This window comes from Sorex araneus, chromosome X (assembly GCF_027595985.1).
Source record: "Sorex araneus isolate mSorAra2 chromosome X, mSorAra2.pri, whole genome shotgun sequence".
NCBI classification, from domain to species: Eukaryota; Metazoa; Chordata; class Mammalia; order Eulipotyphla; family Soricidae; genus Sorex; species Sorex araneus.
In genome coordinates this window covers 319,727,837-319,742,213 of record NC_073313.1, presented here as the reverse complement: position 1 = coordinate 319,742,213, position 14,377 = coordinate 319,727,837, and the positions used below count along the sequence as shown (strand labels likewise).

The following is a 14,377-nucleotide window of genomic DNA, read 5'->3' as shown; positions in this document are numbered from 1 at the left end:
TTCTGCCTACTGCTTGCTTTTGTATTGCCTCTAAATGTGAGCTTAAATGGCTAAAAGTGCTTTTTTGCATTTGACATGAAAATTACATAAAACTTAAATTTCAGTGTTCAAAATTATAATTTTATTGAAATTTAGCCACACCAATTTGATTGCATATTGTCTATGGTTCCTCATCGTAACAACAGCCAAACTGAGCAGTTACAACAGAGACCTTTTGGACTGTAAAGCCAGTTTAAATATTTCTATATTTTTATATAAAATGTCAGCCAACCTCTAGCTTAATGCATGCCAGGATTTCTCAAAACGTTGAACAGAAATTCTCTCTACTTTCAGGGAAAATGAAACAACAAAAGAAACTGTGTATTCTCATGCCAACAGTCTCTGTAGTCAGAAAGATGGAGTCTAACTCTCAATTTTCAACCCCTCAATCAGCAGTTGTAGAAATCTGTGATATGTGATGATGTCAAGTGATATCATCCATCAAAGCCTCAGTTTCCCTGCCCATCCTAGAGAGCATTACTAACCCATACCAACCAATCAGCAGCTTAGGTCTCTAGGAGCTGGACAGGCTCAGGAGCTCTTGATCTTGCCTTCTTAGCTCACAAATCTTTCTTCTTTTATATGCATATTTCTGCAATGCTTATATTGGCACAAAACAAAATGCATTAATAATATAATGACACTAAAGAAAAGTCCTGTACTACAAATCAGCTATTTTGATGTTATCGGTCATTCTTATGTCTTCTAAAATCACATATCACTTTGTCATGCATTCACTCATTCAGTAAATTATTGAGTTCTCAAGATGTCAGGTGAATAGATATTTGGGTAGAATCCTAAGACTTGCAAAGAAGTCATGGCTATAGCTACAGATTTGGGAGTCATCCACATTACGTTAACATTCAAAACCATGAATCCAAATGAAATAACCTAAATCAGCAAGTAGGCAGTGGAAAAAACAGAAGAGAGACCTGCAAAAGGCTGAACAGACTAGGGTAAATCGGAAGGAGGCTGGTCAGCCTGTTGCCCGGCCCTAGCAGCCACCATCGTCATAACCTCGGCCTGACTCCACTTGTCTCAGGACAGACCTCACTGAGACACAATCTGCTGAAAATTCTGGTATGTGGATTTTGTAACTGAAATCTCCAGGCTTTCATGCTATTGGGATGGGCTACCTCACACCCACCTCCCTGTACGTCCAGAAGCCTTGGCAGTCACATCCATATCCCAAAGCTGCCAGCCAGTTAAAAAGCTACTCCAGCCTTACTGTCCAAATAAAAATACTGAATGCCCTGAACAAACACCTTGACCTCTTAGTACCTGTATTGCAAACCATAATGGACAAAAGGAGAAGGAGAAAGAGAGAGAGAGAGAGAGAGAGAGAGAGAGAGAGAGAGAGAGAGAGAGAAAGTAAAAAGGAAAGTGCCTCCCATAGATGGAAGCTGTGAAGCTGTGGGTGGGAAGTGGGGTGTTGAAGCATGGTGAAAGTGAAACAGGGAACATTGGTGGTGGAAAATGTACACCGGTGGAGGGATGGGTGCTGGACCATTGTATGACCAAAACCAAATTATGAATAGCTTTGCAAGAGTATCTCTCACGGATATTCAATTTAAAAAAAAATTAAGTGGAATTAAGAAAATGAACTTGTCAATGGAGTTGAAGGGTGAAAAATATAAGAAAAGAAATGTGATTAGCAGAATTTTGACTCAAGCTACTTGTGTCATTTTCTAAGCTCAGCAATGCCATGAAGAATTTCTAGGAAGAAAGCTATGGAGACGATGTGCAAAGTCTGGTTTGGGGCAAATTTCAGTTGCCAATTCGATAGCCTAATGGTTGTGGTGAATAGGTATTTGGGTAGAATCCTAAGTCTTGCAAAGAAGTCATGGCTATGGTTACAGACTTGGGAGTTATCCACATTATGTTAACATTCAAAAACCATGCATTCAAATGAAATAATCTAAATCAGCAAGTAGGCAGTGGAAAAACCAGAAGAGAGCTCTGAAGCCCTAACACTGAAAGGAGTTAGGTAGAGAGTACAAGTCTTAAAGAACAGCCCAAGAGGCCAGCAGGAAAAAAGTATTTCACAAAACTAAGAAATAAAGTTTTAAGAACCAAACAGCCATCCTCATATAAAGGATGAGCTTCTGAGTGATCTGAAAAAAGTGCTTTCTGACATCAGTAATATGAATATTATTAGCAACTCTGGTGGAACCATCTCAGTGAAGTGGTGGAAACTGGGAACTATAGAATAAGAAAATAATGCATGGAAAAGAAATCATAAACATCTCTAATGAAGCAAAGGACCTGTCTTTCCCAAAACAATGCATATAAACATAGAAGCATCAAATATAAAAAGGGATTATAGGACAGTCAGATCTTCCTAAAGCTATGAATTCTGTAAGGTTCTAGGAACCACAATGAACCCTGATCTATAGTGAAAACATACAGCGCAGAATAAATTCTATCACCCAACTGAAACAAAAATCACAGGGCCATATGTATAGTTGCAGTTATGACTCCTATCTTTCCCAAGAAACTTTTTTCCTTTTAAAGTATGTTTCTTTTTTATAAAATGTCACCAAGACCAGAAAACAATCTGAAGCTTCATTATGGCAAAGGAAGCAAGACAGACTCAAGCTGCTTTGTGACTTCTCAAAAGAGGAGAAATAGTCAGACTGTAGAAGTCAGTGCAGAAGCTAAGGCCCCTGAGAGACTATTTCAGGGCTTAAAAAACTTATTCCTTACTTAATTTATTTTTCCTTCTACCTCTGGTAGAGGAACTGATTAGGTATTTTATATAAGAAGGTGGTTAAGATGTTCTTATTTTTTTCAAATTCTACCCAAAATACTCAAGTTAATTTAGCATTAACTAACATTTAACTAGCAGTTAGTTAACTAGCAATTGACTAACTAACATTTCAACATATGACCTTATAAATTTAAAATTTGAAGGAAAAAACTTGAAGGAAGTAAATTTTCTATCTCTTATCTCCTCCCAAATCTGAACTTTGATTTATACATTGCTTTGTAATATAGGAAAAAATACTGATTACATAACAAGTTTACTCAACTCTGTATAGCAATTGTAAAATGTAAGAGACAAATATACAGAACACTTAAGCAACTAAGAAAACTTTCAGTAGTAAGAGAATAAAAACAATAGCAGTTGCTATACTGGAAACAGTTATCTGTTCTTTACTTAGTTCCTCTAGAATTCCTCTATTCAGAACTTCAACCCTTTTAGAAGTCAGTGGTAGATCCCTTACCTTGTACACTTCATATTTTTGGAAGTGGGAGAGAATAAACAGGCAAAAATTAAATATTTTTAAGTAGGATTACTATTTTGGAGAACAAAAGGACAAGAGACAGGTGGCATAGAAGCTTCTAGAGTATCTGGGAAGGACTAAAGAAATAATACATAAGCTGAGATCCTAGAGACAAGGTGGCAGCACGGAAAGAGGAAAGGAAAAATAATCCATTTATTCTTTTCAAACTTCATTTCCAATGTCAAGCCTGAAAGCACTGGAAAATAATCAAGGCTGTACAATTCAGTAGCAATAATTCTAATAGCCAGAAAATAAGTATGAACTCCTGGGACTTCCTATAAAAAGAAATGAGTCATTACATTTTATGATGTTTTCAATGACTAATTAAGAGTGTAGGGAATGCAAAGAAATAATTTCTTTTACTTTTACTGTGTCCAGCAGTCAAATCATCTGTGCTCTGTATCTATCCCTAGAGTAAGTTGATCTTCCTAAATGATGTCATGAGTTACCAACATAGTAAATAGAAAAGGGAATGGTTCAATACATCTAAGTGTTCAAATTTTCAACCAGTCTGAAGAAACTGTTTTCTTCTGAAATTAGCACTGTCTAAGATATGACTTACCAACATAGTAAACAGAAAAGGGTTTAGTTCAATCCATCCAAGTGTTCAAATTTTCAACCAATCTGAAGAAACTGTTTTCTTCTGGAATTAACACTGTCTAAGACACCTTGCTAAATTCCACCATCTGAATACAATGAGACTGCTTTGTAGGCATGAGAGAGAGTCCAGAGGCTTAAGCACATGTTTGGCATGCAAGAGGACCAGGTTTGATTTCCAGCACTGCCTGGTTCTCTAAGTATCACCAGGGTTCACCTGAACTCTAAACAAAAAGTCAAGAGTCTCCTAAGCACCAATGTGAGTCAAAAATAACAATAACACATACACACAAACAAACACACAAAACCAGTGTTTTTGTTTTTTTGTTCTTATTATTTTAAGTGAAAACAGATTTTATTTGGAGGGTTTTTTCTCTCTCTCTTTTTTTTTTTTTGAGGATGGGAAAGAAAGAGAGAGTAACACGCTAGAGAGAGAACATGGGCTTCTCCAAAGGGGGAGAGAGAGAGAGAGACACTGCACATATCCCAGCATTAGATATGAAAGCATGAAGTATACATCTCAAGAGGGGAGATGTGAGTGACACATGTGCTTGGGCAGCATATGCACTTGGTTACAACACATGGACACAAGCAACACAGAGCCTGGAGCAGCATATGCATGCAGTTTCTTGTTCAAGGTGGCTTTTATATGGTTTCTCTCAACCTGCCCCAGGTGGTGCTTCTAGCTAGATAAGGTGGCTACCAAGGGGGCAGAGATAGGGTTAATTTAAGGTCTTCTTTGAAATTCCTTTCTTGATCTTTGTTTCTGCTGGAGCTCCTCTGGAGAGAGGACTCAATCTTGTCTGGTCTGTGCTGGTCCTACGTAATGGTCTTATCAGAACTTAGTTCTGGTGTCCATAAGATGGGTCCTGATCACCTTAGGGGTAGTTGGTTATTACTTCCCAGGAATTCCATTATCATCAGGGCCCTTCCCTTTCTACCTGCCTGCCTCATCTGTCTGTATTTTCTTTTTTTTTTTTTTAGCAATTTTTTTATTAGAGAATCACCATGAGGTACGGTTACAAACTTATGAGCTTCGTGTTTGCAATTTTAGTCATACACTGATCATTTACCCATTCATCCACCAGTGCCCATTTTCCTCCACCAATATTCCCAGTATCCCTTCCACCCCTCCCCCACCACCCTACCCTGCCTCTGCAGCAGGGAATTCCATTTTGTACTCTCCTTTTGGGTGTTGTAGTTTGCAATAGAGGTATTGAGTGGCCATCATGTTCGGTCTATAGTCTACTTTCGGCACACATCTTTCAGAATGAATGGGTTCCCCGTTGTTGTTACCTTGAACTTACTTGGTGTGCCCTTCTCTATGTCAGCTGCCTTTTCCCCCAGCATGTGAGAACAGTTTCCAAACTATGAGGCAGACTTCCCGGTCCTTATCTCTACTATTCTTGGGTGTTAGTCTCCCACTCTGTTACTTTATATCCCACAGATGAGTGCAATCTTCCTATGTCTGTCTCTCTCTTTCTGACTCATTTCACTTAACATGATACTTTCCATGTTGATCCACTTACATGCAAATTTCATGACTTCATCTTTTCTAACAGCTACATAGTATTCCATTGTGTAGATGTACCAAAGTATCTTTAACCAGTCATCTGGTTTTGAGCACTTCATTTTTTTCCAGATTTTGACTATTGTAAACAGTGCTGCAATGGACAAACAAATGCAGATGTCATTTCTACTATACCTTTTTGCCTCTCTGGGATATATTCCCAGGAGTGGTATTGCTGAGTCAAATGGGAGCTCAATTTCTAACCTTTTAAGAATCGTCCATATTGTTTTCCAAAACCAGTTGGTATTCCCACCAGCAGTGAAGGAGAGTCCCTTCCTCCCCACATCCGTGCCAACACCAGTTGCTTTTGTTCTTTTGGATGTGGGCCAGTCTCTGTGGAGTGAAATGATGTCTCATTGTTGTTTTAATCTGCATCTCCCTGACGATTAGTTATGAAGAGCATTTTCTCATGTATCTTTTAGCCATTCAGATTTCTTCTTTGAGAAAATTTCTATTCATTTCCATCCCCCATTTTCTGATGGGGTTGGATATTTTCTTCCTGTAGAGTTCAACCAGTGCCTCGTAGAACCTTGATATCAACCCCTTATCAGATGAGTATTAGGTGAATATCCTTACCCATTTTGTAGACTGTCTTTGTATTTTGGTCACTGTTTCTTTTGAGGTGCAGAAGCTTCTTAGTTTAAGATAGTCCCATTTGTTAATCTCTGTTTTCACATGCTTGGCCAGTGGTGTGTCATCTTTGAAAATACCTTTAGCTACAATGTCGTGGAGGGTTTTGCCAACCTTGTCTTCCATGTACCTGATGGATTCTAGTCTGATGTTGAGCTCTTTAATCCACTTTAACCTGACTTTTGTACATGGTGTTAGGTAGAGATATGAGTCCATCTTTTTGCATGTAACTGTCCAGTTTTTTTTTCTTTTTGGGTCACACCCGGTGATGCACAGGGGTTACTCCTGGCTCATGCACTCAGGAATTACTCCTGGCGGTGCTCAGGGGACCATATGGGATGCTGGGAATCGAACCCGGGTCGGCCGCGTGCAAGGCAAACGCCCTACCCACTGTGCTATTGCTCCAGCCCCTGTAACTGTCCAGTTTTTCCAGCAGCATTTGTTGAATAGGTGATCATATATTTAAGGGTGTGTGTCAGGATATTCAACCCTGTTCCATTGGTCTGCCTTTGTTCCAGTACCATGCTGTTTTAATTATTACCACTTTGTAGTAGAGACTGAAGTGGAAAGGGTGATGCCTCCCATATTCTTTTTCCCAGGAGTTGCTTTAGCTATTCGTTGGGGCTTATTGTTCCACATGAATTGCAGGAGTGTTTGCTCCATTTCTTTCAAGAATGTCATGGGTATCCTCACAGGGATCGCATTGAATGTGTACAATGCTTGGGGAAGTATTGCCATTTTGACAATGCTAATTCTCCCAATACATGAGCAGGGGATATCTTTCCATTTCCTCATGTCCTCTTTTATGTCTTGAAGTAGCATTTTGTAGTTTTCTTTGTACAAGTCCTTTACTTCCTTAGTTAAGCTGATTCCAAGGTACTCAATTTTCTGAGGCACAATTGTGAACAGGATTGCTTTTTTCATGTCACTTTCTTCTCTCTCATTATGAGTATAGAAAAGCCATGGACTTTTGGGTATTGATTCTATAGCCTGCAACTTTACTATACAAATCTATTGTTTTTAGGAGTTTCTTGGTAGAAGTTTTAGGGTTCTCTAAGTATAGTATCATATCATCCGTGAATAGTGAGAGCTTGATTTCTTCCTTTCCCACCTGAATGCCCTAAATATCTTTTTCTTGCCTAATCACTGTTGCAAGTACTTCCAGTACTGTACTGAACAGAAGTGAAGATAGTGGGCATCCTTGTCTTGTCCCTGATCTTAGAGGGAAAGCTCTTAGTTCTTCCCCATTGAAGATGATGCTTGCCATAAGCTTGTGGTAGATGGCTTTGACTATATTGAGGAAAGTCCCTCTTATACCCATTTTGGCAAGAGTTTTCATTATAAACGGGTACTGGATCTTGTCAAATGCTTTCTCTGCATCTATTAATATGATCATATGGTTTCTATCTTATCTTTTGTTGATATGATGGATTATGTTGATTCATTTCCAAATGTTAAACCATCCTTGCATGGTTGCACTGGAAAAGAATGTGCATTCTTTTGCGGGGGAGGGGAAATACAAAGTCCTGTATAGATCTATTAGCGCTCTTTTCTATTTCTTCCTTCAAAGTCAGTATTTCTTTCATCCTTGAATGGGATGAACTCACTTGGTTGTGGTATATAATCTTTTTGATGAGCTGCTGAATTCTATTTGCTAATATTTTGTTGAAAATCTTAGTACCTGTGTTCATCAGGGATGTTGATCTGTAGTTTTCTTTTTTTGTGGTGTCTTTGTTTGCTTTTGGTATTAGGGACATATGAGCCTCATAAAAACTGTTTGGGAGGGTTTCTGTTTCTTCGATTTCCTGGAAAAGCTTGAGAAGAACTGGCAATAGATCCTCATTGAATGTTTGGGAGAATTCGCTAGTGAATCCATCTGGACCTGGGCTTTTGTTTTTGGAAAGAATTTTGATTACTGTTTCAATTTCCTTGATATTAATTGGACTATTCAGGTATTCCAGGTCTTCTTGATTCAGCCTTGGGAAATTATAGGAGTCCAGGAATTTATCCACTTCTTCTGGGTCTCTTGTTTCATGGCATAAAGGTATTCAAAGTAGTCTCTGATGATCTCTTGAATTTCTTGGGTTTCTGTTGTGATATCCCCCTTTTCATTTCTGATTCGATTTATTAGGATTCTCTCTCTTTCTTAGTCTTGCTAGTGGTTTATCAATCTTGTTTATTTTCTCAAAGAACCAGATCTTGGTTTCATTGATCTTTTGGATTGTCTTTTGGGTTTCCATGTCGTTTGATTTCGGCTCTAAGTTTTATTATCTCTTTCTGGCTGGTTTGGGCTCCTTTTGTTGGTCTTTTTCTAAAATCTTGAGCTGTAAAGTCAAGTTATTTATGAAGGCCCTTTCTTCCTTCCTGAGAAATGCTTGGAGGGCCATAAATTTTCCCCTTAACAGGGCTTTAGCTGCGTCCCACAGGTTCTGGTAGTTCATGTCTTCATTCTCATTTGTTTCCAGGCACCTTTTGATTTCTTCTTTAATTTCCTTCCTGACCCACTCATTGTTCAACATTGAATTGTTTAATATTCATGTGTTTGATTTGGTTTTCTGCTTCTGTACATGATTATCTTCTATCTTCAGTGCACCATGGTCTGGAAAGATAGCTGATACAGTGTCTATCTTCCTAATTCTGTTGAGGTATGTTGTGTGACCCAGCACATGGTCTATTCTGGAAAATGTTCCCTATGCACTGGAAAAGAATGTGTATTCTTTTTTGGGGGAGGGGAAATATAAAGTCCTGTATAGATCTATTAGCCCTCTTTTCTATTTCTTCCTTCTAAGCCAATATTTCCTTGCTGAGTTTTACACTTCTTGATCTATCTATCCAGAGGTGATAGGGTGGTGTTGAAGTCTCCAACTACTATTGTGTTGCTCGAAATGTCCTTCTTAAGGTCTATTAGCAGTTGTTGTAGGTATTTAGCTGGTCCCTCATTGGGTGCGTACATGTTTAGGAGTGTGATTTCTTCCTGCTGTACATATCCTTTGATTAATAAAAAAATGGCCTTCACTACTCCTTCTAATCTTTTTCAACCTGAAACCAATGTTGTCTGATACTAGTAAGGCCACCCCAGCTTTTTTGAGGGAGTTGTTTGCTTGCAGGATTGTTTTCCATCCTTTGACTTTGAGTCTGTTTTTTTCTGGCTATTCAGATGTGTTTTTTGTCGGCAGCAGAATTTTGGGTTCATTCTCTGAATCCATTTTGCCACTGTGTCTCTTAATTGGTGAATTTAGAACATTGACATTGAGAGAGATTATTGTTATGGCGTTTTGTGCCATCTTTCTTTTTTTTTTGCTTTTTTTTTTTTTTTTTTTTTGTTTTTTGGGTCACACCCAGCAATGCTCAGGGGTTACTCCTGGCTTTGCACTCAGGAATTACTCCTGGCAGTGCTTGGGGGACCATATGGGATGCCGGGGATTGAACCCGGGTCGGCCACGTGCAAGGCAAATGCCCTACCCGCTGTGCTATCGCTCCAGCCGCATTTCTTTAAGGGTTTGTTGTGCTTGTAGGTTTTTCTTGTCTTACAATAACCCCTTTAGTCCTACTTTTAAAAACCAGTATTTTTAGAATTTGTTCCACTGTTACTTACTTAAGCATATTTTACTAACATTAAGATCTGTATCAATCTCACTAAAATCCTCTGAGAAGAAACATTTTTCTACTTGAATATCAGTCACAATTCAGATAAATCTTGCTGTTAAAGCAACGTTAGCTCAAGGTGAAAGTCATATTGATTCCCTGGTGAAAATCTTTTATTTGGACTGATTCATCTTTGCTTCAGAAAAAAACTCAGATGAAATAGGCTCTATAAGCCGAACTTGTACAACACACTGTTTTAAGAATTGATCATTTTTCATGATTAATTTAGAAAAATAAATGTAGAAGTACAGATTTGGCTGCAACTTTTTCAACATGGCTTTTTCTACCTTTTTAAAATATAGAAAAAAGAAAAGAAAGTTTATGAGCATAGAACAAAAATCAGATGTCTATAGTACCCATCAATATACTGCACCTTTCCCTTTTTATCCTACTCTTTCTATTCTTTTGCTCCTCTTTCCTCTTTTCTTCCCTACCCCACCATGTGAGCATTACCAAAATCTTGCATAACTTTGAAGAACTAAAGTCCAAAATAGCTGCAAATCACAGACAAAGAGCTTTTTATCACATGGTTACTACCTGTAATTTAAAGATCTTATTGAAGAACCCAGGGAGACAACATGTGCCTTCCATGTATAAACCTCAATGTTCCATCCTTGGCTTCATATGGCCCCCAAGCACAGTGTCACATAGGACACAAAGATAAATTGACATGAGAATCAATTTATCAGGCCCACGCAGCCAGGCTGAGAATCACCAGGACTGGCCCCTGGACCCCCATGCACCTCTGGAGAGCATTCTCAATTACTGAAAATAAAATTCATACTCAAAAACATACTTGAGAGGATATATTATGAACATCCAAAAACTCAATCAAGGGAATAGAAATATAATGAAGTTTAGACACTTCCGTTGCATGCAGCACACCCCAGGGTGATTCTTAGTACCACAGACACATCAGGTGCCTTGAGCAGAGAGCCTCAGGAGTAGCACCTGAGATCTTTCCAATCTTCTTCCCTATCAAAATAACTTAATAGAAAGAAGGAATGAGAATGAAGACGGATATTCCAGTCTTGATGATGTATGGTTAAAATTCTCAGGAGCTAACATAGGGAGAAAAAACACTCGGTAAGAAATGACAGATAAATTTTTAGATATATCCAAAGAAAATAAATTTAAGAGGAGATAGACCCTAAATTCTCTGTTGAAAAGTATTCATATCATAGCAATCCAAAACTAGGATAAAAGGAGGATACTATTGTTTACTTAAAAAAAGAGAGAAAGAAGGAAAAGAAAGAAAGAAAGAAAGAAAGAAAGAAAGAAAGAAAGAAAGAAAGAAAGAAAGAAAGAAAGAAAGAAAGAAAGAAAGAAAGAAAAAATCTCTAAAAAGAAAGAAGTTTGGGGTTTTAGAATCTCAGAACTTGTATATAGCTCTTTTTACTTTGATTTCAGTTAGGTGATAAAAAAAAAAGTCTTAATACAAAAGTTTACTATTTATTCATGTTTATTAAGGCACTATAATTTACAAAGTTATTCAACGTTGAGTTTCAGGCATGCTATCTTCCATCACCACCCCCATCACGTGTCCACTTCGCTCCATCAAAGCCCCCAGGTTCCCTCCCAACCCCCAGTCTGCCTCCATGACGGATACATGTGAAGTCTGGTTGCTGTAGTTTGGATCTTAGTTTTGTGGGGTTTCTCAATTTTGTATTTTCTGTGGTTCAGATGTATACACATACACCTTTACAACATGAATGTGTCCAAGGTCTCTGACACTATCCTTGTCATCTCCTTTCCTCTTCTTCTTACTTAATCCCTCAATTTTTAGTCTCCCCTATCCTCCTCAGTTCTATATACTCTAGACCAGGGTAATTTAGGTATCTCCCTCTTTGTTGCATTCCTTTGTCCTATTTATTCTATATACCACAGAAAAGTGAGGTCATTGATGTACCTAAACATTTTGTTGTGAATACATAGTTTAGAAAGTAGATTAAAAATTCATCATATCTTGGGGCTGGATCGATAGCACAACGGGTAGGGCATTTGCCTTGCACGCAGCTGACCCAGGTTCAATTCCCAGCATCCCATATGGTCCCCTGAGCACCGCCAGGTGTAATTCCTGAGTTCAAAGCCAGGAGTAACCCCTGTGCATCGTGGGGTGTGACCCAAAAAAGAAAAAATAAATTCATCATATCTTGACTGGATTTTAATTTTAATATGGTCAAATGGAGAATTAAATAAAAGAAATAGTTCTGAAGAAATATACTTCAATTATTTCCTTTGATTCTTACATTAATAATAAAAACACTTCTTGTGTACTCACTCATTGTGTTACAGTACTGTGCTATGTTATTTAATTCTGAGAATGGCAAAAAGTTGGAACTACTATCATTATCAGTTTATGAGGAAAACAAAACAAGGTAAGTTTAGAATTCTTAACTTATAACATTGTTTTAAATAGCAGAGATAGAAAGCAATATCATTAAGACTAGTAACACAAACACACACACACTTTTTTTTATTTTATTAGTGAATCACCGTGAAACAAAGTTACGTTTCAGTCATACAAAGTCAAACGTAACTCATACATCCCTACACCAGTGCCCATTTTCCACCACCAATGGTCCCAGCATCCCTCCCACCACTCCCACCCTGTCCCCTTCACCCCACCCTGCCTCTGTGGCAGGGCATTCCCATTTGCTCACTTTCTCTTTTTGGGTGTTGTGGTTTGCTACAGAGATATTAAGTAGGCATCATGTTCGGTCTATAGTCTATCTTCAGCCCATATCTCCCATCCCTAGTGGGCCCTCCTAGTACCCTTTGCTTGGTGATCCCTTCTCTATTAGAGCTGCTTCTTAACCTAGCATGTGAGGTCAGCTTCCAAGATGTGAAATACTCCTCTTGGTACTTATCTCTATTATTCTTGAGTGTTGGTCTCCCATTCTGTTACTTTATACTCCACAGATGAGTGCAATCTGTCTGTCCCTCTCTTTCTGACTCATTTCACTTAACATGATACTTTCCATGTTGATCCACCTATACGCAAATTTCATGACTTCATCTTTTTCTAACAGCTGCATAGTATTCCATCGTGTAGATGTACCAAAGTTTCTTTAACCAGTCATCTGTTCTCCGCACTAGTGTTTTTTTTCCAGATTCTGGCTATTGTAAACAGTGCTGCAGTGAACATATAGGTGCAGATGTCACTTTTTCTATACTTTTTTGCATCTCCAGGATATATTCCCAGAAGTGGTATTGCTGGGTAAAATGGGAGCTCAATTTCTAATTTTTTTTGAGAAGCGTCCATACTGTTTTCCAAAAGGGCTAAACCAGTCGGCATTCCCATCAGCAGTGAAGGAGAGTCCCTTTCTCCCCACATCCACACCAACACTGGTCACTTTACACATACAGTTTTTAGTTACAAGGTTCTTCTTCCATGTTCTAGGGGGAAGCTTCTGAGCAAATCTTTAATCTGGTCCTTGTCCTTGGAGGGAATTTTTTTTTTCTAAATCACTCAATAACTCAGTTGTGTCTACAAGTCTGCAATAGGAAAGATTTGTGAACCACAGTGAATGCTCACAACAGTGAATAAGAACCATTACGGAGCTTCACAATTCTTAAAATCCAGTAAGCAATATTTTTAAAGCAAACACTCAGGTCAGGGATGTATCTCAGTGATGAAATTTGCTTCTCAGGTATGAGATCTTGGATTTGGGCTCCTCCCCTCAAAAAACAAAAATATCAACAGCAAAAATTCATTAGAATTCCAAAGTAAGTTCTAAAGAGGCCTTCAGATCTTATATTCTGGCAGGAGAGAAGGTTGGGCCAATATATATAACTCTTAAAATACAACAAGATAAAGTATGTCAGACAATGAGTTTCAGAGGATGGGGCAGGTGAGAAAATTAACTTGTTTAGTTTCAGAAAAATTTCCAGGAGAAAAAGGATATTGCACGAGATGTAACTTTGCAGGAGGAATAGTGAAAAAAATAAAATTCAGAACACAAACCTGAGTTCCAGCTTAAATGGAAAAAAAAATCAATTCCATTTAGGGGTCAGGAAGATAGTTTAAATGTTTGAAGCACGTTTCACCTGTAGAGCATTGAGTTTGCTCCCCAGTACCACATGCCTCTCCACCAGCACTGTCAGGTGAGGAGTGAGGGATATGGTGCTGGAAGTGACCCTTGAACTCTTAAACTGGGCTGAGAAGGTCCCTGCAAAGCAATTTAATTCCTGTTTAAAACACTTCTTGGCAGATCAGTACAAGAATGATGTTACAGCCATGTTGTTTTCTTCTCCCTCTAGGCTATGTTTCTCACAAATAATAAAATAATTTTAATAAAAAAATGAATAACAAAACCCTGAATTATTTTTAAATCTGAAAACATTGTATCTTTCCTTCTGTTGCCAAGCAACACACTTGCTATGATACAATCTGCGACCTTGATTAACATTCGCAGTTGTATAGAAAGGCTATAGAAATAAGGTATTTTGATTACACAAGTCTTTATTTTTTAAATAAATAAAAGACAAGAAAAAATAGAACACATGTTAAATAATTTGATTTTAACTGGAAAGAACAAGCCTTGGATTCTTCTATTTCAGAAAATTCAGTGTTTACAGCTAATAATAAAGCAGATTCTATGTAGCT

The 14,377-nt window shown here is 38.1% G+C and overlaps 1 protein-coding gene across 8 annotated transcripts in view; it reads right to left on the bottom strand.

The window, feature by feature from the left end:
• The window catches only part of CCDC85A (coiled-coil domain containing 85A), a 215,395-nt gene that overhangs the window by 149,542 nt on the left and 51,476 nt on the right, over positions 1 to 14,377 (bottom strand). The gene's annotated exons all lie outside the window — the stretch shown is intronic.